The sequence below is a fragment of the Tamandua tetradactyla genome, chromosome 2 (genome assembly GCF_023851605.1).
Source record: "Tamandua tetradactyla isolate mTamTet1 chromosome 2, mTamTet1.pri, whole genome shotgun sequence".
In the NCBI taxonomy this organism is placed as follows: Eukaryota; Metazoa; Chordata; class Mammalia; order Pilosa; family Myrmecophagidae; genus Tamandua; species Tamandua tetradactyla.
Window position 1 is genome coordinate 132521527 of NC_135328.1, and position 20152 is coordinate 132541678.

A 20152-nucleotide genomic window follows, 5' to 3' on the forward strand; every position below is an offset into this window, starting at 1 on the left:
CCCAGCCCTCCACTGATACCTCTCTGGCTCAGAGGGGAAGGAGGAGTTCCTTACTACTTCCCAGACAGCCTCCACTGACTCTGTGGGGGAGGAGAGGGCTCATTACCAAACAGCAGAGATGAAAATTCCAGGTCCCTAGGTGGCTTTCTCTGACACAGTTTGGGGTGGGGTGGCGGGGAGAAGGGGAGAAGGCTCCTTGTTACAGCCTGGCAAGGCGGGAAGTCTAGGCTTTCCACCAGGCTTTGCTGGCACGGATTGGGATCGGGTGGGACTCCAGGGTTTTCCAAGGCATTTGGCTGCAGTACAGCACTGATTATCTAAAAGCCTTCGTCTTGCCAGGCTGCCTCTTTCAGGTCCTTTGACTAGAGAGAGAAGGCTTCTGTTGGGGCTTTTGGGCTGTGCCCATTGGCATTTCTGTGTTGTTGGCTTCTTTAACTACAATATACGAGGCAAAAAGAAAACGCAGAGAACTCCCCACTGTGTCATTCCTTGAATCTTGGGGTCCTTAGCCAGTACACCTTCTTCTCCCCACTTTTGGATTCATTTTATGTATATATTTTTAGTCATACTTATAGAAGGAATGGGAATAGTGCATTTACATCATCTTTCCTGGAGTAAAAATCACTTAATTTTTTTTTTTTTTTGTAGAAACCATTTAATTTTTATAAGCATGATCAAATAGCGCCGCAAAAATGTTACTGTTCCATTTTGAACTGGCAAGTCATATGCCTTGAGTCTGCTTTAGGGAGATGAATGTCGAAGGAGGTTTAAGACGTACCAATACCCCTAATATCCATAAAATGGCTGCACTTTATGGATGTTGATCAGTGATGGACGGATGAATGGACGGATGGATGGACAGAATGCAGGAAGGGCTTTAGAAGGCCAGTACACAGTTGAGGTTAGACTGATAGCAGGCATGAAAATGGATGAGTAGGGATGGGCAGGAACTTTCCAATAGGGAAATTGATCGTTCTTAGTGACGGTCTTGGTGTAGGAGGAGAAGCAAGGAAATTGGTGCTTGTAGGGTTACTTCAGAGGCCAAGAGGACAATAAAACCATTAACAGAAAGATCAGGTTGAAGTGGGAGCAGAGGCATGGGGGGTGGGGAGCTAGAATTTTAGTTCCCTTTGGGGCAGAGTGAATTAAAGGCCCTGGTGGGAAACAAGATCTATTTCTCCAACAGAACGTTGGAAGCCCAGTTCTGGAGCTTGAGAGAAATGTTGAACTGGAAGTTTGGGTTCTTTTGGGTTTTCTTTTTTCAAGCTGAACTTCTGTTAAATAGATATCGCCTTGCTAGTCAAGATGTAATGCAGAGACTGGAGGTAACTGCCTGAAAACGTGGAGCTGTGTTCCAGTAGCCACGTCCATCTCTTGAAGATGATTGTATAATTATATAGCTTTCACAGTGAGACTGTGAAAACCTTGTGTTTGATGCTCCTTCTATCTACCTTATCAACAGACGAGTAAAACGTATGGAATAAAAAATAATAGGGGGAACAAATGTTAAAATAAATTTAGATTGAAATGCTAGTGATCAATGAAAGGGGTATGGTGTGTATGAATTTTTTTTCCTGTTGTCTTTTTATTTTTCTGAATAGATGCAAATGTTCTAAGAAATTATCATCATGATGAATATGCAACTATGTGATGATATTGTGAATTAGTGATTATGTATGTAGAACGGAATGATCATAAGTTAAGAATGTTCGTGTCTGTTTGTTGTTATATTAAAAAATAAAATTTAAAAAGTACCTGGAAATTCACTGCATTGCATATTTGTTATTTTTCACAATAAAAAAGGTTTAAAAATAAATAAAATAAAATAAAATGTATGTGAAATGGTTCTTCTAAAATTCTGGTAAATAAGGCAAAAAATTATAGGTATGCACTCTTTCCCTGCAAGTTAATCAGCTGTCCAAGTGCAGGGGGATACACAGTACTTAAATGCTGCCAGAATTTCACGGGAGCCGAGTTTTAGGAGATGATCCGCGTTTCAATTATGAAGAGACTGTCAGTGAGTGATGCTCGATTGGGATGATTATACCTTCACCGAGTATGAAAAGGGTCTCCCCTTCCTTGGCCATAGCCAAATCTCTTGGGCTCAAAGTTTTTTTCAATAGATGTTGCTTCTTTCTCAGAGTTGCTGATTCAAGACTCTTCCCGCACTTGGCCCGCGGGAAAACGTTTTAGAGCTGGGGCCTTCCAGCCCCCGCGATCACAGCCGTGTATCAGAACCCCCCAGCTGGAAAACTTCTCAGGGCCTCCACATAGCTGAGCAAATTTAGAAGTGTTGAGATTTTGCTGTAGGCCCGCGAGGTTGGACGCCCCTAGCGTCTCGCCACGGCCACGCTGAGGGTGAGCCCGTAGCCTTTTGGTCCATACTGCTGCCCGAGGCAGGACTGGCCGCGCGTCTCTCGGCCCTGAATCGCGCCTGCTGCACGCTCTAAAACCTCCCTGCAAACCGCGCAGGGAAACCAGCGGTGCAGGCAGCTTCCCCCGCCAGGCTGGCGCTCTCAGTGCGCACGGACCTCCCACAGGCCCCGCGCTCACGCCACCTCCCCAGACAGGCATTTCCAGTCCGAGGCGCGGGGCGGCCCACAGCCCGGGCCCAGGGGGGCGGCAGGTGCGCCCCGAGGCGCAGGAAACAGATTTTGATGTCATAATAGTACAAATAGTGGTGAGGGAACTTTTCCAATTTTCCCAGGCCCCGTGGTAAAATTTCACGTGCACAATCTGGCTCAATTCTCAAGCAAGCTGCAAGATGTTAAATCCCCTTGGGAGAGAGGAGGAAACTTGGGAGGGGGCGCGAGGAGGAGCGGAGAGACATGAACCGCCGAGGCGGGGGGGGGGGGGGGGGGGGGGGGCACGGCCAGAGCGCCAGGCCCTAGGACGCTCCCTTGGACGCGCCCCCTCCCGTGCCCTCTTCCACCCACGCCACCCCACGGAACGCAGAACTGGCGGAAGCTGGGGGAGGAATTCCCAAGGGCAAGAGGAGGATCAAATCAGAACTTTCTGAAGTTGGGCAGGTCCATGTTCACCACTGGACATGATGTCTTGTGGACTCTAACTGATTTCCAGAAGTTTCTCCCCGAAGGGAGATGCAGGCTGCCGTGTATATTCGTTCATCCAATTAGAGTTACCTGGGGCTTGCTTTGGGCGGAGCCCTCTGCCAGGTACTGGGGATGAACTAGGCAAAAGGACTTTGCCCTCAGGGAAGGATGAAGGACAGCCGTGCCCCTCCTTGTCCTGTCCTCAGCGGAATGGCAGAGCTGGTGACTCTTTCCTCACCCCATCCCATGCCCCGCCTTTCAGTCCTAAAGAGGAGGTAGCAACCAATAGCAAAGGTGGGCAACCCAGACCCACAGAGGGAAAGCAAGCCTGGGGAAGGACCCACCCTGGCTCAGTTCCAGGTCAAAAGAGAGAAGGCACGGCTCTCCCCAGCTCAGGACACCCTGCCTGTGGCTGGTAGGGCAGACTCAGGCTGTTGGCCCCAGTCCACCTCCCAACGAAGCCAGGCAGGTGGATTTCCTGTGGGACCTCAGGCCACCCTTAGCATCCCTCTGCCTCAGTTTCCCCAACTTTTGATAAGCAAATAAATGCACTCCTCCCTCTTTTTCCCCCTTTCCGGATTCTCCTTGGCACGGTACCGATGGAGACAGCCCCTGCTCTGACACCTGTGGAACCTTCTGTGTATTCACAGGGAGTCTGTGTATTATCCCATGTTAATCCTGGGTACCCCGAGTGTTTCCCAGCCAAGGACTGGGTGCCCAAGAGATGGCCAGCCTGTGCTCCGCCTGCAATTGTGCAATCTATGGCCTTTTGTGTCCGGCTTCTTGCATTCCGCCTGATGTTTTCAAAGTCTATGTATGTTGTAGTGTGGATCAGAGTATCATTCTTTTTATGGCTGCACAACCCTCCAATGTATGGCTTTATCACATTTTGTTTATCAGTTGATCTCTGATGGACATTTAAGTTGTCTCCACATTTTGGCTATTATGAATAATGCTGCTATGAGCATTGGCGGATAAGCATCTATTTGAGGCCTTGTCTTCAGTTCTTTGAGGCACATACCTAGGAATGGAATTGCTGGATCATATGGTAATTCCACGTTTAACTCATTGAGCACCTATCTGTTTTTCACAGTAGCTACACCACTGTAGTTGCATGTGAGGGCCCCAAATTCTCTACATCCTAGTGGGTGTGACATACCTCTTTGTGTTTTTATTTTCATTTCCTTAATGACTAATGTCCTTGAACATCTTTTCATAGGCTTGAACTTTGTGTCTATTTTTAGAAATGATTAGTCTTTTGTGTATTTTTTTAACTAAGCCATTTGTCTTTTGGTTGTTGGGTTGTAAAAGCACTTTATATAGCCTGGATATTAGACCCTTATTATATATGATTTGCAGATTTTTCTCCTATTGTGTGTGATGTCTTTCCACTTTCCTTATAACATCCTTCAATATGAAAAAGTTTGTAACTTTAATGGATCGTCCCACTGGTTGCCTGTGCTTTTGATGTCATAGGTAAGAAACCACTGTCAAATCTAAGGGCCTGAATATTTACTGCATTGTATTCTTCTAAGAGTCAAGGTTTTAGCTCTTGTATTTAGGTATGTGAACCATTTTGTGTTAATTTTCATTCATGGCCTGAGGCAAGGGTCAAAAACCATTCTTCTGCATACGACATCCTGGTATCCCAGCACCATTTGTTAAAGAGAATATTCTTTTCCCCTTGAAGGGTTTTGAAATCCTTGTCAAAAATCAATTGGCCATAGATGTTTGGTTTTACTTCTGAACTTTCAATACTATTTCATTGATCTATAGCTCTGTCTTTATGCCAGGACCACACTGCTATTTTTCTTTCAATTATATTTTTTTAATTAGAGAAATTGTAGGTTTACGGAAAAATCATGCAGAAAATACATAGTACCCCCCCCCCAAATTATTGACACTTTGATTTAATGTGGTACCTTTGTTACAACTGATGAAAGAATATTATTACAATTGTGATAAACTATAACCTATAGGTTATGTTAGAGTTCACCATTTGTATTGTACAGTTGTATGTTTATTTTTTATTCTAATAGCATATATACAACAGAAAATCCCTTTAACCACATTCAAATGTACGATTCAGCGGTGTCAGCCACATTCATGATGATGTGCTATGACTTCCATCATCCATTGAGAAGACCTTTCCATCACTCCAAACAGAAATTCGGTACCAATTAAGTATTAACTCCTTATTTTCTACCCCCAGCCCAGCCCCTGGTAGCCTGTGTTCTAGTTTCTGCCTATATTCATTTGCTTATTCTAATTATTTTGTATCTGTGAGATCATACAATATTGTCCTTTTGCATCTGGCTTATTTCACTGGACATGATGTCTTCAAAGTTCATCCATGTTGTCACATGAATCAGAACTGCATTCCTTTCTGTGGCTCTTTGTATGCTGCTAGAATGCAATATACCAGAGATAGAATGGCTTTTAAAAGGGGGAATTTATTAAGTTGCAAGTTTACGGTTCTAAGGCTGTGAAAATGTCCAAATTAAGCAAGGCAATGTCCAAATTAAGGAAGTTTATGGTCCTAAGGCTATGAAAACGTCCAATTTAAGGCATCCAGGGAAAGAGTCAAGAAGGTTCAAGAAGTTCAATGACGTTCAGGGTTTCTCTCTCAGCTGGGAAGGCACATGTCAAGATCTGCTGGCTTTCTCTTCAACAGCTTCCCTGGGGCTCTGTCTATTCTGTTGGCTCTGCTCCTTCTGGAGGCTCCCGTGGCTTTCTAGCTTTTTCCAAAATGGGTCCCTATTACAGGGCTCCAGCAAGCAGTCCCACCTTGAATGGGTAGAGACACACCTCCATGGAAACCATCTAATCAAAAGTTACCACCTGGGCAGGCCACAGTGGCTCAGTGGCAGAGTTCTCGCCTGCCATGCTGGAGACCGGGTTTGATTCCCGGTGCCTGCCCATGCAAAAAAGAAAAGAAAACTTACCACCTACAATTGGGTAGGTCACATCTCCATGGAACCACAATCAGAAAGGTTCCACCCAGCCATAATTGAATGAGCATTAAAAGACATGGCTTTTCTGGGTTACATAATAGCTTCAAACTGCACATATGTATAGACCACATTTTGTGTGTCCATTCATCTGTTGATGGGTACTTGAATTGTTTCCTTATTTTGGTAACTGTGAATAATGTTGCTAGTAACATAGGTGTGCAAATATCTGTTCGTGTCCCTGCTTTCATTTCGATTGGGTTTATACCTAGAAGTGGGATTGACAGGTAATGTGGTAATTCTTTGGCTAACTTCCTGGGGCTGCCAAACTGTTTTCTGCAGTAGCTGCACCATTTTACATTCCCACCAAAAATGAAAGAGTGCTCCTATTTCTCCAACACTCTTATTTTCCATTTTTAAAAACAGTAGCCATTCTAATGGGTGTGAAATGGTATCTCAGTGTGGTCATGATTTGCATTTCCCTGATTTACACAGCTAATGATGTTGAGCATCTGTTCATGTGCTTTTGGGCCATTTTTTCTATGAAGAAATACATGTTCAAGTGTTTTGCCCATTTTTAAATGGGGTTGTTTGTCCATGTGTTGTTGAGTTAAAGGGTTTTAAATGCATATACATATGTATCTATTTTATATTAAATATTTATTAGATATGTGGCTTCCAAATACTTTCTCCCATTCCGTAGATTGTCTTTTTACTTTCACGATGAAGTCCTTTGATGCACAGACATTTTTAATCTTGATGAGGTCCCATTTGTCTGTTTTTGTTGTTGTTTCTTGTGCTTTGGGTTTAAAGTCTAAGAAGCCATTGCCTGCTACGAAGTCCTAAAAATGCTTCCCTATTTTTTCTTCTAAGTTTTATATTTTATGGTATGATTCTTATATTTAGGTTTCTGATCCATTCTGAGTTAATTTTTCAGTATGGTATGAGATACAGGTCCACTGTTATTCATTTACCTATGGACATTCAGTTTTCCCAGCACCATTTTTTTTTTAATTTTTTAAAAATGTTTTTATTGTAGACAACAAACAAACATACAAACACTCTTGACATACAGCATTCTTTTCATGGTTACAATCGGTGGTTCACAATATCATCACATGGTTGTATATTTTTTACCACGATTATTTTTTTGAACACTTGCATCTCCCCAGCAAAAGCAATATAAAAGAAAAAAGAAAAAGCTCAAACATGCCATACCCCTTACCCCTCACTCTCATTGACCACTAGTGTTTCAATCTACTCAATTTATTTTAACCTTTGTTCCCCCTATTATTTGTTTATTTCTTTCTTACCCATATTTTTTACTTATCTGTCCATACCATAGGAAAAAGGAGGATCAGACACAAGGTTTTCATAATCACAGAGTCACACTGCAAAAACTATATCATTATACAATCATCTTCAAGAAACATGGCTACTGGAGCACAGCTGTAGTTTCAGGTACTTCCCTCTAGCCACCCTAATACACCATAACCTAAAAGGGGATATCTATATAATGTGTAAGAATAACCTCCAGGATAACTGCTTGACCCTGTTTAAAATCTCTCAGCCACTGGCACTTTATTTCGTCTCATTTCTGTCTTCCCGTTTTTGGTTGAGAAGGTTTTCTCAATCCCTTGATGCTGAGTCCCAGCTCATCCTAGGATTTGTGTCCCACATTCTCAGCACTGTTTCTGAAAAGACTTTTCTTTCCCCATTGAGTGGACTTGGAAGCCTTGTCAAAAATAAATTGGTCATAGATGTGAGGATTCAATTCTGAATTCTCATTTTGATTCCAATGGTTTATGTCTGTCCTGTGCCAGTACTGTGCTATTTTGATTATAGTAGTTTTGTAATAAGTTTTTAAATTAGAAAATGTGGGTGTCTCCCCAACTCTATTCTTCTTTTTCAAGATTAGCTGTGCTATTCAGGGGCCCTTTCCCTTCCATAGCAATTTACTGATTGGCTATCCCACATCTGCAAAGAGGGAGTTGGAATTTGATTGGGATTGCATTAAAACTGTAATAACTGGATAGAATTGATATTTTAACAATATTTAGTCTTCTAATCCAAGAACACAGAGTGTTCCATCACTTATTCAGGTCTTTTTTGATTTCTTATAGCAATGTTTTGTAGTTTTCCATGTATTTGTCCTTAGCATCCTTGGTTAAATTTGTTTGTAAATACTTGTTCTTTTAGTTGCTATTGTAAATAAATTTTTTGTCTTGATTTCTTTTTCAGCTTGTTCATTACTAGTGTATAGAGACACTACTGATTTTTGCCTTATTTTTATCTTGTACCATGCCACTTCGCTGGATTTGTCCATTAGCTCTACTAGCTTCGTTGTGAATTTTTCAGGACTTTCTATATATAGGATCATGTAGTCTGAAAATAAGGAAAATTTTCCTTCTTCCTTTCCAATTTGGATAAGTTTTTATTTCTTTTTCTTGCCTAATTGCTCTGGCTAGAACATTCAGCACAATGTTGAATAACTGTGGGGACAGTGGACATCTGTATTAGTTTGTTAAGCTGCAGGAATGTAATATACTAGAAATGAAGCAGCTTTTAAAAAGGGAGCTTAATCAGTTACAAGTTTACAGTTCCAAGGCTGTAAAAATGTACAAATCAAGGCACCAACAAGAGGTTACTGACTCAAGGAAGGCTGAGCACCTCTGTCAGCTGGGAAGGCAGCTGGCATCTGCCAGTCCTTGTCCCGGTTATGTTGCTTCCTGCGTCTGCTGCCATTAGTTTCCTCTCTAAGCATCTGTGGGCTCATCTGCTCCAGTAGAAAACTCTGGGTTTCATCTCTTAGATTAGCGTCCACTGGGGCTAGAGATTTCTTCTCTTCAGGTTCTGGCTATTTCTGTGAGTCCTTGCTTAGCATCTGTTTGGACTATTTCTGTCTCTATCTCCAAACATCAACATTGTCTGTCAGCTCTAAAGCAGTTTTTCTCCATGCTCCTGGATGTGCTCTGTCAGCTCTGAACTTTCTCTAAAATTTTTCCTCTTTTAAAGGATCCCAGTAAACTAATCAAGACCCACTTTGATGAGATGGAGTTACGTCTTATCTAATCAAAATGTCCCACCCACAAGTGGGAGTGCCATGGCTTTGTGGAGGTAATCTAATCAAAACCTGCCCTGCAATATTAGATTAGGATTAGAAGAAAAGGTTGCCCCCATAAGATTGGACCAAGATTAAAACCTGGCTTGTCGGGGGTATATAATACTTTCAAACTGGCACTTGTCTTGTTCCTGCTCTTGGAGGAAGAACTGTCAGCCTTTAACCATTGAGTATTATATTAACAGTGGGGTTTTCATATGTGCCCTTCACCACGCTGAGGAAGTTGCTTCTGTTCCTAGTTTTTAAAGTGCTTTTATCATAAGGGGTTGCTTGATTTTGTCCAGTGTCTGTTCTGTGTTAATTGAGAAGATCATGTGTTTTCTTTTTGCTTCAGTCTATTAATGTGACGTATTACATTATTTGATTTTTCTTAGGTTGAACCACCCTTTCATTACTGGGATAAATCCCACTTGATCGTGGAGAACAATTCGTTTAATATACTGTTGGATTCAGTTTGCTGATATTTTGTTGAGGATTTTGCATCTACATTCAAAAAGGATATTGGCCTTTAATTTTTTTTTCTTGTGGTATCTTTTTCTGGCTTCAGTATTAGGGTGATGTTGGCCTCATGGAGTGAATCATGGAGTGTTCCCCTCCTCTTCAGTTTTTTGGAGGCGCTTGAGCAGGTTTGGTGTTAACTCCTCATGGAATGTTTGGCAAAACTCACCATGAAACCCTCTAGCCCTGGGCTCTTCCTTGTTTGGAGGTTTTGATGACACTGATTCAATCTCTTTCCTTGTTTTTGTTTCTCTATTTCATTTATCTTTACTCTAATCTTTACTCTTTCCTCCCCTTTGCTAGATTTTTATTAATTTGCCCCTTTTTCTCATTTCTTAAGGTGTAAAGTTAGGGTATTGATTTCAGAGATTTTTTTTCCTTTTTTTAATGCTGGCAATTACAGCTATAAATTTCCTACAGACCACTTCATTCATTGTATCCCATTAGTTTTGGTATGTTGTGTTTTTATTTCCATGAGTCTCAGAGTAATTTCTAATTTCCCTTCTGATTTTTTTCTTTAACTTATTGGTTGCTGTTGTAGTTTGCCAGCTGCTAAAATGCAATATACCAGAAATGGAAAGGCTTTTAAAAAGGGGAATTTAATAAGTTGCTAGTTTATAGTCCCAAGGCAGAGAAATTGTCCCAATTAAAGCAAACCTATAAAAATGTCTAAATTAAGGCACCAACAAGAGGTTATCTTCACTCAAGAACAGCCAATGAAGTTCAGGGTTTCTCTCTCAACTGGAAAGGCACATGGCGAACATAGCAGTGTCTTCTAGCTTCTTCTCCAGGCCTCTTGCTTCATGAAGCTCCCCCAGGGGCATTCTCCTTCATCTCCAAAGGTCGCTGGCTGGTGGACTCTTTAGTTTTCATGTCTCTGCTGCTCTCATCATTCTCAAATTCTCTCCAAAATGCTTCCTCTTTTAAAGGATTCCAGTAAAGTAATCAAGAACCACCTGGAATAGGTGGAATCACATCTCCCGCTATTCAAAAGTTCATACCCACAATTGGGTGAGTTACATCTCCATGGAGATGATCTAATTAAGTTTCAAACCATACGATCCCCTCAGGTATTTCCTTCAGGTTGGAAACTTCATTGCTAGATTGTTAGGATCTAGCAATGACTCCTCAGCTAGATCCTTGCTTATGTATAGAAATGTCACTGGTTTTTGCACATTAACTTTATATCCCTCCACCTCACTGAATTCATTTATTAGCTCAATTAACTTTGCTGTAGATGTCTCAGGATCTTCCAAGTTCCCTAATTCTGATTCCCTAATACTGAATAGGGATCAGAAGAAATGGTCACTCCCACAGGATTGATTAGGATTCAAACATGGCTTTTCTAGGGTACATAAATCCTTTCAAACCAGCACAGTTGCTTAAGGATATGTTGCTTAATTGGCACATATTTGTGGCTTCCCAGATTTTCTTTCTGTGATTGATTTCTAGTTTAATTCCAGTATGATAAGAGACTATTCTTTATTAGGATTATGATTTTTCCCCTTTATTAGAAAAGTTGCTGGTTTATAGAACAATGCTGCATAAAATACAGGATTTCCACATACCACCCTATTATTAACACCTTGCATTGGTGTGGAATATTGGTTACAGTTGATAAAAGCATATTTTCATAATTGTACTATGACTGTTGTCCATGGTTTGGCTTGGGATTCACTGTTTGTGTAGTGCAATTCCATGGATTTTTTTTAACTTTTTAATTGTAAAGTATAACATATATACAAAGCAAAGAAATGAAAAAGCAATCGTTTTCAAAGCTCTCTTCAACAAGTAGTTACAGGAGAGATCCCAGAGTTTGTCATGGGCTACCATATAATCCCCTCAGGTATTTCCTTCTAGCTGTTACAGAATATAGGAGGCTAGAGGGCTTAAATATTTTTTTTATCATCACAATCGACTTTATACCCTTCTTTTTTTGTGAAAAATAATGTATCTTAACTGACTCCTCAGCTAGATCATTGCTTATGTATAGAAATGTTACTGGGTTTTGCACATTAACTTTATATCCCTTCACCTTACTGAATTCATTTATTAGCTCAATTAACTTTGCTGTAGATGTCTCAGGGTCTTCCAAGTATAGTATCACATTATCTGCAAATACTAAGAGTTTTACTTCTTCCTTTCCAATTTGGATGAATTTTTCTTCTTTGTTCTGCCTGATTGCTCTAGCTAGAACGTCTAGCACAATGTGGAATAATAGTGGTGACAGAGGGCATCCTTGTCTTGCACCTGATCTTCGGGGGAAAGCTTTCAGTCTCTCTCCATTGAGTAAGATGCTGGCTTTCGGTTTTTCATATATCGCCTTTATCATATTCAGGTAGTTATCTTTGATTCCTATCTTTTGGAGTATTTTTATCAGGAAAGGATGCTGAATTTTGTTGAATGCTTTTTCAGCATCAGTTGAGATAATCATGTGATTTTTCCCTTTTGATTTGTTAATGTGCTGTATTACATTAATTGATTTTCCTGTGTCGAACCATCCTTGTACTCCTGGTATAAACCCTACTTGGTCATGGCATATAATTCTTTAATGTGCTGTTGGATTCAATGTCCTAATATTTTATTGAGAATTTTTACATCTATGTTCATTAGGGAGATTGGCCTGTAGTTTACCTTTCTTATAGCATCTTTACCTGATGTTGGTATTAAAATTAGCTTCATAAAATGAGTCGGGTAGAGTTCCTTTTCCCTCAACTTTTTGGAAAAGTTTGAGCAGGATTGGTGTTAGTTCTTTTTTGGAATGTTTGATAAAATTCCCGTGAAACCATCTGGGCCTGGGCTTTTCTTTGTAGGAAGATTTTTGATGACTGATTGAATCTCTTTACTTGTGATTGGTTTGTTAAGATCTTCTATTTCTTTGCTGAGATCTTCTATGATTCAGAGGCCTATGCCAAAATTTTCTTTCTTTTTAATCATAAGTTTTAATTTATTTTTGTTACAGGAGGAATCCTTATAATTTTTAGTGGACTGAAAAAAGTTGGAGGGCATGCTGTCCAAGACTGACATTCATAAACACTAAAATAAATTAAATAATAGCCATGTATCCATGTATCTTTCTGTTATACATGCTGTATGGTGGGGGTCACATTTCATTCTTTTTCCATGTGAATATCCCATTATTGCAGCACCATTTGTGGATTTTTTTTTCTTTTTTTGGAAGTGCACAGGCCAGGAATCTAACCCAAGTCTCCCATGTGGCAGGTGAGAATTCCACCATTGATACCCTTGCACCCCTCCATGTATATTTTTAATGAAGTATTTCACTCTAAAATATATTGGATTTTTTTTTAAAGAAAGCTTTAAATTATATATGTAAGTCATCCTATATTGAAAGGAATGTCAAGCTTGTTAAAACACATAACAAAAACTTATTTTGATTTGTATTTCAGAAACTAAAAAATAAAATGTTGAGAGAATAAAAAAAAATGGTGCTGCAATAATGGGATAATCACATGGAAAAAGAACGAAATGTGACCACCACTACACAGCATATAACTTCCTGAGTCAGTGTAGGTTGTTTGTGTGTTTCCAGGAATTTGTTCATCTCATCTAAGTTGTCTAGTTTATAGTATCCCGTTATGATTTCTTTTATTTCTTTCTTTGTAAGTCTTGCTAATGGCCCATCAATTTTACTGATTTTCTCAAAGAACCAACTTTCGGTTTTATTGATTCTTTCTATTGTTCTTTTGTTCACCCATTCATTTTCTCTGCTTTAATCTTTATTTCTCTTCTTGTATTTGCCTTGAAGTTAGTTTGCTGTTCTTTCTCAAGTTCCTCCAGATGTGCTGTTAAGTCCTTGATTTTTGCTCTTTCTTGTTTTTTAATATAGGCATTTAGGGCAATAAATTTCTCTCTCAGCACAGCCTTTACCACATCCCATAAGTTCTGATAAGTTGTATTCTCATTTTCATTCATCTCCAGATAGCTACTGATTTCTCTAGCAATTTCTTCTTTGACCCACTAGTTATTTAAGAGTGTGTTATTTAATTTCCATATGCTTGTGAATGTTCTCATTCTTTGGTGGTTATTGAGATCCAGCTTCATCCCACTGTGATCAGAGAAAGTGCTTTGAATAATTTCAGGGTTTTTAAACTTATGAAGACCTGTTCTGTGCCCCAGCATATGATCTATCCTGGAGAATGTTCCATGAACACTAGAGAAGAATGTATAACCTTGTACTTTGGGGTGCAATGACCTATATATGTCTTTTAGGTCCCATTCATTTATCAAGTTATTTGACTTCTCTATTTCCTTGTTGATCTTCTGTCTGGTTGTTCTGTCTATAGAGGAGAGTGGGTTATTGAATCTCCTACTATTATTTTTGAAACATCTATCGCTCCCTTCAGTTTTGCCAGTGTCTGTCTCATGTGCTTTGGACCCTTGATTGGGAGCACAAACATTTATGATGGTTATATCTTCTTGGTGAATTGACCCTTTAATTAGTATATAGTGTCCTTCTTTGTCTCTTACGCTGTCTTTACATTTAAAGTCTATTTTGTCCAATATTAGTGTAGCTACTCCTGCTTTCTTTTGGTTACAACTTGCGTGGGAAATCTTTTTCCATCCTTTTACTTTCTATTTGTATTCTTGTGTCTAAGATGAGTCTCTTGTAAGCATCTTATAGCTGGATTATGTTTCTTAATCCATTCTGCCAATCTGTATCTTTTAATTGGTAAGCTTTGTCCATTAACACTCAAAGTTATTACTGAAAAGGCGTTTCTTGAATCCACCGTCTTATCTTTTAATTTTATTTGTCAGATTGATGTGTTCTAGAATTTCCTTCTTTCTCCTTGTATTCTTTAAATTATCCTCAGTGGTACACTTCAATTCTGTGCCCTCCTCCAGACCTCCCTCTCTTGTCTTTTTTTTTTTTCAGCTGGCAGAACTCCTTTTAGTATTTCTTGCAGGACTGGTCTCTTACTGACAAATTCTTTCAGCACTTCTTTGTGAAAACTCTCCCTCAGTTTTGAAGGACAATTTAGCTGGGTACAGAATTCTTGGCTGGAAGTCTTTCTCTTTCAGGATCTTGAATATATCATACCATTGCCTCCTCACCTCCATGGTGTTAGTTGAGTAGTCTGAGCTCAGTCTTATTTGATTTCCCTTGTATGTAGTAGATTGGTTTTCTCTTGCCACTTTCGGGATTTTCTGCTTCTCTTCAACATTAGACAGGCTGATTAGTATGTGACTTGGGGAAGACCTATTTGGATTTATTCTGTTTGGAGTTCATTGGGCTTCTTTGACTTGTACATTTATGTCCTTTATCAGGGTTGGGAAGTTTTCCCCCATTATATCCTCAACTGCTCTTCAATTAGCCCTTTACTACTCGCTTCTCCTTTTAGGACGCCAATGATTCTTATATTTGTGGGCTCTCTTCCCTGAGATCCAATTCAAATTTTTCCATCTTTTTTGCCATTTGCTGTTAATATAGACTTATAATTATTGTTCTATGTGCTTATCTTTAAAATCATATAGAATAAAAATCTTGTCAACATCTCAAAAAAATCATATAGAGAAAAGCATTTCCCAAAAAATACATTTTTACTGTGTTTTACATTTATTGATGCGCTTACCCTTTACCCATGCTCTTCATTTCTTCATATGGCTTCAAGTTATTGTTTGTGTCTTTTTATTTCAACCTGAAGGACTGCCTTTAGCATTTTCTGTAGGGCAGTTCTACTAGCAATGAAATCCCTCATTTTAGTGTCTTAATTTCTCTTTCAGTTTGAAGGATATGTTGGTGGATACATATATTTTTTAATTTTTTTAATTTTTAATTTTTCCAGCCCTTTAATATGTCATCCCACTACCTCCACTCCCCCATAATTTCTGATGAGAAACATGCTGTTAATTTTATTGAGGACCCTTTCCATGTGACACGTCACTTCTCTGCTGCTGCTTTCAAGATTCTCTCTTTGTCTTTAGCTTTCAACAAAGCTAATCAACCCTCCCCTGGTTGTTTTAAGTTTTTTACTACATTCTGGGGTTCCAAAAAAAGGTTGAGTCTGATGTTTTTTGTCAGCTTAATCATTGATTTAGTGGAAGGAGGGATTTTTTGAACTCCCTACTCTGATATTTTCGGTGGAGTCACCCCTCAAGTTTGTTAGTCTTTTAATTTTTTCTTTCTCATATGTCTTCAATCATTAAACATCCTTTTATAGACTCGTGATTCTGTCGGAGGTGAGGGAGATGGGAAGGGGATGCAGCAGACCCATAGTGTCACAGGGACATTGAAGACAGAAGCTTCTTCATGAATGGCAGTGCTAAGAGGGTCTGGTGCTATTATCTCATAAACTGTTTGAACCCTGGAGTGCCAAGGGTACCTAAAATTTTACCTCCAGACCCAGATTACTAGAACATTCCCAGGTTAGCCCTTTTCCCCCCACTATATCACAGTGATTGCTCCTTTTACTTATTATTGCATAAGTAATACCTCGTTGTCACAGAAGAACAGAAATGATCAAAAAGAGAAAGAAATTACAATTACCCACAGTACTAGTCACCATCCCAGCCACCACCGCAAAGCCGGCCTGCCCCCACCCCACTCCCTTCCCTGCTTGATTTTTCTCCACGGCACTGAGCACCTTTGTGCATTCCATACATTTCATCTATGAGTGTCTGTTCCCAGAAGCAGGTTAGCCCCATGACAGCTGGTGCTTTTTTCCCTACCGTTGTGTCCTCAGTGCCAGAAAGTGGGCATACCTGGCTCCATCCATACCTGGAATGGACTAACGAAGGAACGAATGCACTCTTTTGAGTACTACTGCCACATGTCTCTTCAAAACAATCTCATTAGATAGATATTTACTATCCCCATTTTACATACAAAGAAATTGCGACCAACCAGTATGGGCTAGGGTGGGGCAGCACCTTGGCCTTTCCACTCAGTTTTTAGGACATTATTAGTACTTTTGGGCAAATGTTCTTCTGTTTGGGGGCAGGATAAGTAGGAAAATGAGACGCTCACCTCCAAGTTCCATCCCCTCAGTAGGGCTCTCCATGCTTTTCCAAGAGAACCAATTGACGAAGCTCAGATGTGGGTAATTGTGGAGACATCTCCCTACCAACATGTGGGCTCCTGGAAGATATTTTGCAGATGAATTATGAATCTGTGCCTGGGTTCAAACTATGGCTCAGGCTAGTCATTTAACTTCACAGTGTCTCCATTTTCATTTGTAAAATAAGCCTAACAATCCGTACCTCACAGAACTGTTTCTGGGATTCCGTGAAATTGTACATGCAAAACCCTTGACGCAGGGCCTTTCTCACGGTAAATGCTTGCCAATTCGATACCTCTGCTCCCCAAGCCTCCAGAGATCTCTCTAGCACATATTTTGCTTGGCAAAGACAGAAACGCCATCTTGATTTATTTATGTTTTTAGTTGTACCAAGACCTGAGCTGTTTTCTGGAGAAGGACTCACAATAACTAAAGTTTCAGCAGACTGATGTATAAACTATAACCCGATAATATAATCTCTCAAGGAGCACAGGGTGGGTGAGAAGGTATTAGGAGGGAGGAGGGGGCAGTTGAGGCCCTCAGCCCTGGCTCAGCTGCAGTGTGGCTCTGAGGCCAAACACAGAAAGGCCATATGGCTGGAGGTCAGGAGGGAAGCCGCCTTAGCTGATGGGTGGTCTGGCTACCCTGAAGTTTGCAGATGGGGCTGGAGCAGGGCCAGAGGTGTGGAAGAGAACTTTTTTTCATTCCAGAAATATTTATTGAGCACCCTCTAGGTGCCGGACACTGTTATAGGCCCTGGGGATCCAGCAGAGGACAAAGAGTCTTGCTCTCCTAGAGCTGTCACGCTGGGGAAGACTGTCAATAAACTGGCCACGTAAGTAGAACATAAAGGCAAGCGCTGTTGGAGGAGGATCAGGCAAAGCCCTGATCCTGAGCTCAGCTCTGTCTTCTTGCACATGCTTCCTTTCCCTCCCATGGCCCAGGACCAGGTCCTATTTTGTCCTCCTGTGACAGATGAGGGAACCAAGACAAGAGATGACGTGGCTTCACTTAGGCACCCAGCAGTCCCCAGGGGCCCAACGTCAGCAGTGTTGAAACTCCAGAATCTGCAGCCTGGGGAAGGGTGATGATGATGGGGGTGGGGTTGGGGCAGACAGGGTATCATCCCTGGGTCCTTTCCTAAGCCAGTGCTGCAGGCTCCCACCTGCATGCTACCCTGACCCCAGGAAGGGGGGTCACTGCACTCAACGCTGGGGGGCTTGTGCAGGGGTTGGGATACTCACATGTGGGTTTTTGTTGAGTTCCAGCTTCAGGGAATTTGGTCCTCAGGGTCATGAGTGAGTGGGCAATGAGGGCTGGAGCGGACCCAGAGAAAGGAGAGTCAGGGGCCTGGATCCTTCCATCACAGCCAGGTGTCAGGGAGAAGTGTCCAGGTCGTTACCACCCTCATGGGGGACTCCTTGGACCAGGTGGGAGCCCAGGAATGGACATCAGGGCCCTGGGCCATCAGCCAGCAGCCTCAGATAACCCCACTGGTCAGGGGTGGCAGCTGTGTGCACTCCATCCAGACCCTGCAAGGTCAAGACCAAGTAGAGAAGCCTTTTGTTTTGCTTCGGGAGGGTGCAGTGGGGTCTTTTTAGTGGCGGGGGTCCTGCCCTGGCAGCCAGCGTGCGCAAGAAGAGGACCGGGAAGAAGCTCCGGTGGTGACTACGACAGAGCTGTAAACCGAGGCACCCAACTAGAGGTGCAGGCACGAGGGCTCCTAAGGAATCCGTTCTAAGACCCTGGCTTTAAGTTTCTCCTCCTTGACGTGCTTGTGCCTGAGAATTGCCTTGTTTCCACCCGCATACCAAAAAGCCCAAGGTCTTCCCAGCTGGAACCTTGCTCCCCAGGCTTGCCCTTGAGATCACAGCTAAAGGACCATCGCGAAGTGGTTTGGGAGAGTTTCCGGTAACTCCTGCAAGAGTTTCCAGGGCTGCGGAGTCCCAGCTCTCCTGCATCTTGGCTCTGTGACCTAGAACAACAGGTCATCTCACCTCTCGGAGCCTCGGTTTCCTTACCTGTGAACCGAGGACAGAACACCTGCTCCCAGCTGGGTGTGCGAATGACCAGGCTCACACCTTGCCAGCAGTATAAAGGGTGCATTTCACCCAATGGAGGCTCCTGGTGAATCTGAGGTAAACCCAGTGACGCCAGGGGGGTGGGATGGGCAGGATAATAGCCTTGCAATTGGCTCGTTCAGCGCGCAAAAACTGTTTCGACTCATTTAGGTTTTGACATTTTTATTGGGATCTCCATCAATAACGTGCACCCCATCCCCGCCTTTAAGTACAGCTCGATAAATTTTACTCAAGTATACCCCCGGGTATACAAACAAAACTTGTTTGGCCACCCAAAACAAGATCCGGAACCTGCCCAGAACTCGAGTCTTTTAGAAGAGGCCCAAGGGTCCTTCGTGGTAAACTCTGCAGCCCTGGCCTCGAGTCTCGGTCCGGGAACCTTTCGGCTCCTTCCGGCCCCTCACTGGGCAGCAGGGGAACTGAGGCTCCGGGGCGCGAAGGTGTCAGCAGAGCAGGGACCAGCCCAGCTCCCGGGGTTCGCTCTCTCCTGCAGCTCAGGGAACTTGGGCGCCGCCGCCCCGGCGCATCATCGGGCGGGGGGAGCCAGGCCGAGCGCGCTCCTCCCCGGGCGGGGCCGGTCGCCCTGCGCGCGCGCCGACGTCCCGCCCCCCGCCCCCGCACGCGCGCGCCCCCGCCGGGCTAATTAGCCGCGCGGTTTGTTTACAAACATGGGGCAGGTGCGCGCCGCCACGAGCGTGCGCGGCGGGGATGCCAGGGCGGCCCCCGTGGACTCCGGGCATGGGGGGCGGGAGGCGCCGGACTCGCGCGGGCCGCCCTAAGTGCCGCGCGGCGCTCCCGCTTCCCCGGGGCCCCGCCGGAGCGCGCACGCGCGCGGGCGGGCAGCGTGGGGTGGCCGAAGGCCCCGCGTCGCCGCCCGGAGCCCCGCCCCCGCCGCGCGCCCCCCGGGCCGGGCCCGCTCGCGGCCGGGTCGGCGGCGGGGCGGGCGGGGGCGCGCGGCGGGGGCGGGGCGGGCGCGCGGGCGGGGCCGGGACGTGTAGTCCGCGCGCGGCGGTCGTCTTCTGGGCGGCCTCGACGCGGGCCGGGCCGCGGACTACGACTCCCGCCAGGCGCCGCGCGCAGCGCATGAGCCCTGCTCGGTTCGGCGCGTCTATTATGCTGCCGGGGCCGGCGAGCCAAAGAGGAGCCGGCCGCGCGGGCCCGGGAGGGGACGGCGTCGCAGTTGCCGAGGCCAAGTACGCCTTTCTCTTGCTTGCTTGCGCGTGCGGGGCGGCGGGAGGCGCGGGGCGGCGGGCGAGCGAGGGGCGCGCGGCCCGGGCACCCGGAGTCAGGCTGCTGGCGCGGCCCGGGAGCCGGACGCCCGGAGCCGCCGCCGCCACCGCCGCCGCCGCCTTTGTGCGCGGCCACGATGTAACAAAGCACGGCGGCCGCCCGGGATCGCGGCGGCGGCGGTGGCGGCGGCGGCGGGCTG

At 43.7% G+C, this 20152-nt stretch overlaps 1 protein-coding gene across 3 annotated transcripts in view; it reads left to right on the plus strand.

Moving 5' to 3' along the window:
* BRD3 (bromodomain containing 3) overlaps window positions 1-20152 on the plus strand; it is a 90589-nt gene that overhangs the window by 36658 nt on the left and 33779 nt on the right. Inside the window, exon 2 of one of the 3 annotated variants that reach the window (XM_077149044.1) lies at window positions 17353-17477. The exons of 1 other annotated variant lie outside the window; for it this stretch is intronic. The gene's annotated coding sequence lies outside the window, so the exon portion shown is untranslated. Of the gene's footprint in view, window positions 1-17352; window positions 17478-19810; window positions 19917-20152 lie in introns of those variants that run through there. One more of the 3 variants, XM_077149042.1, reaches the window with a different exon arrangement.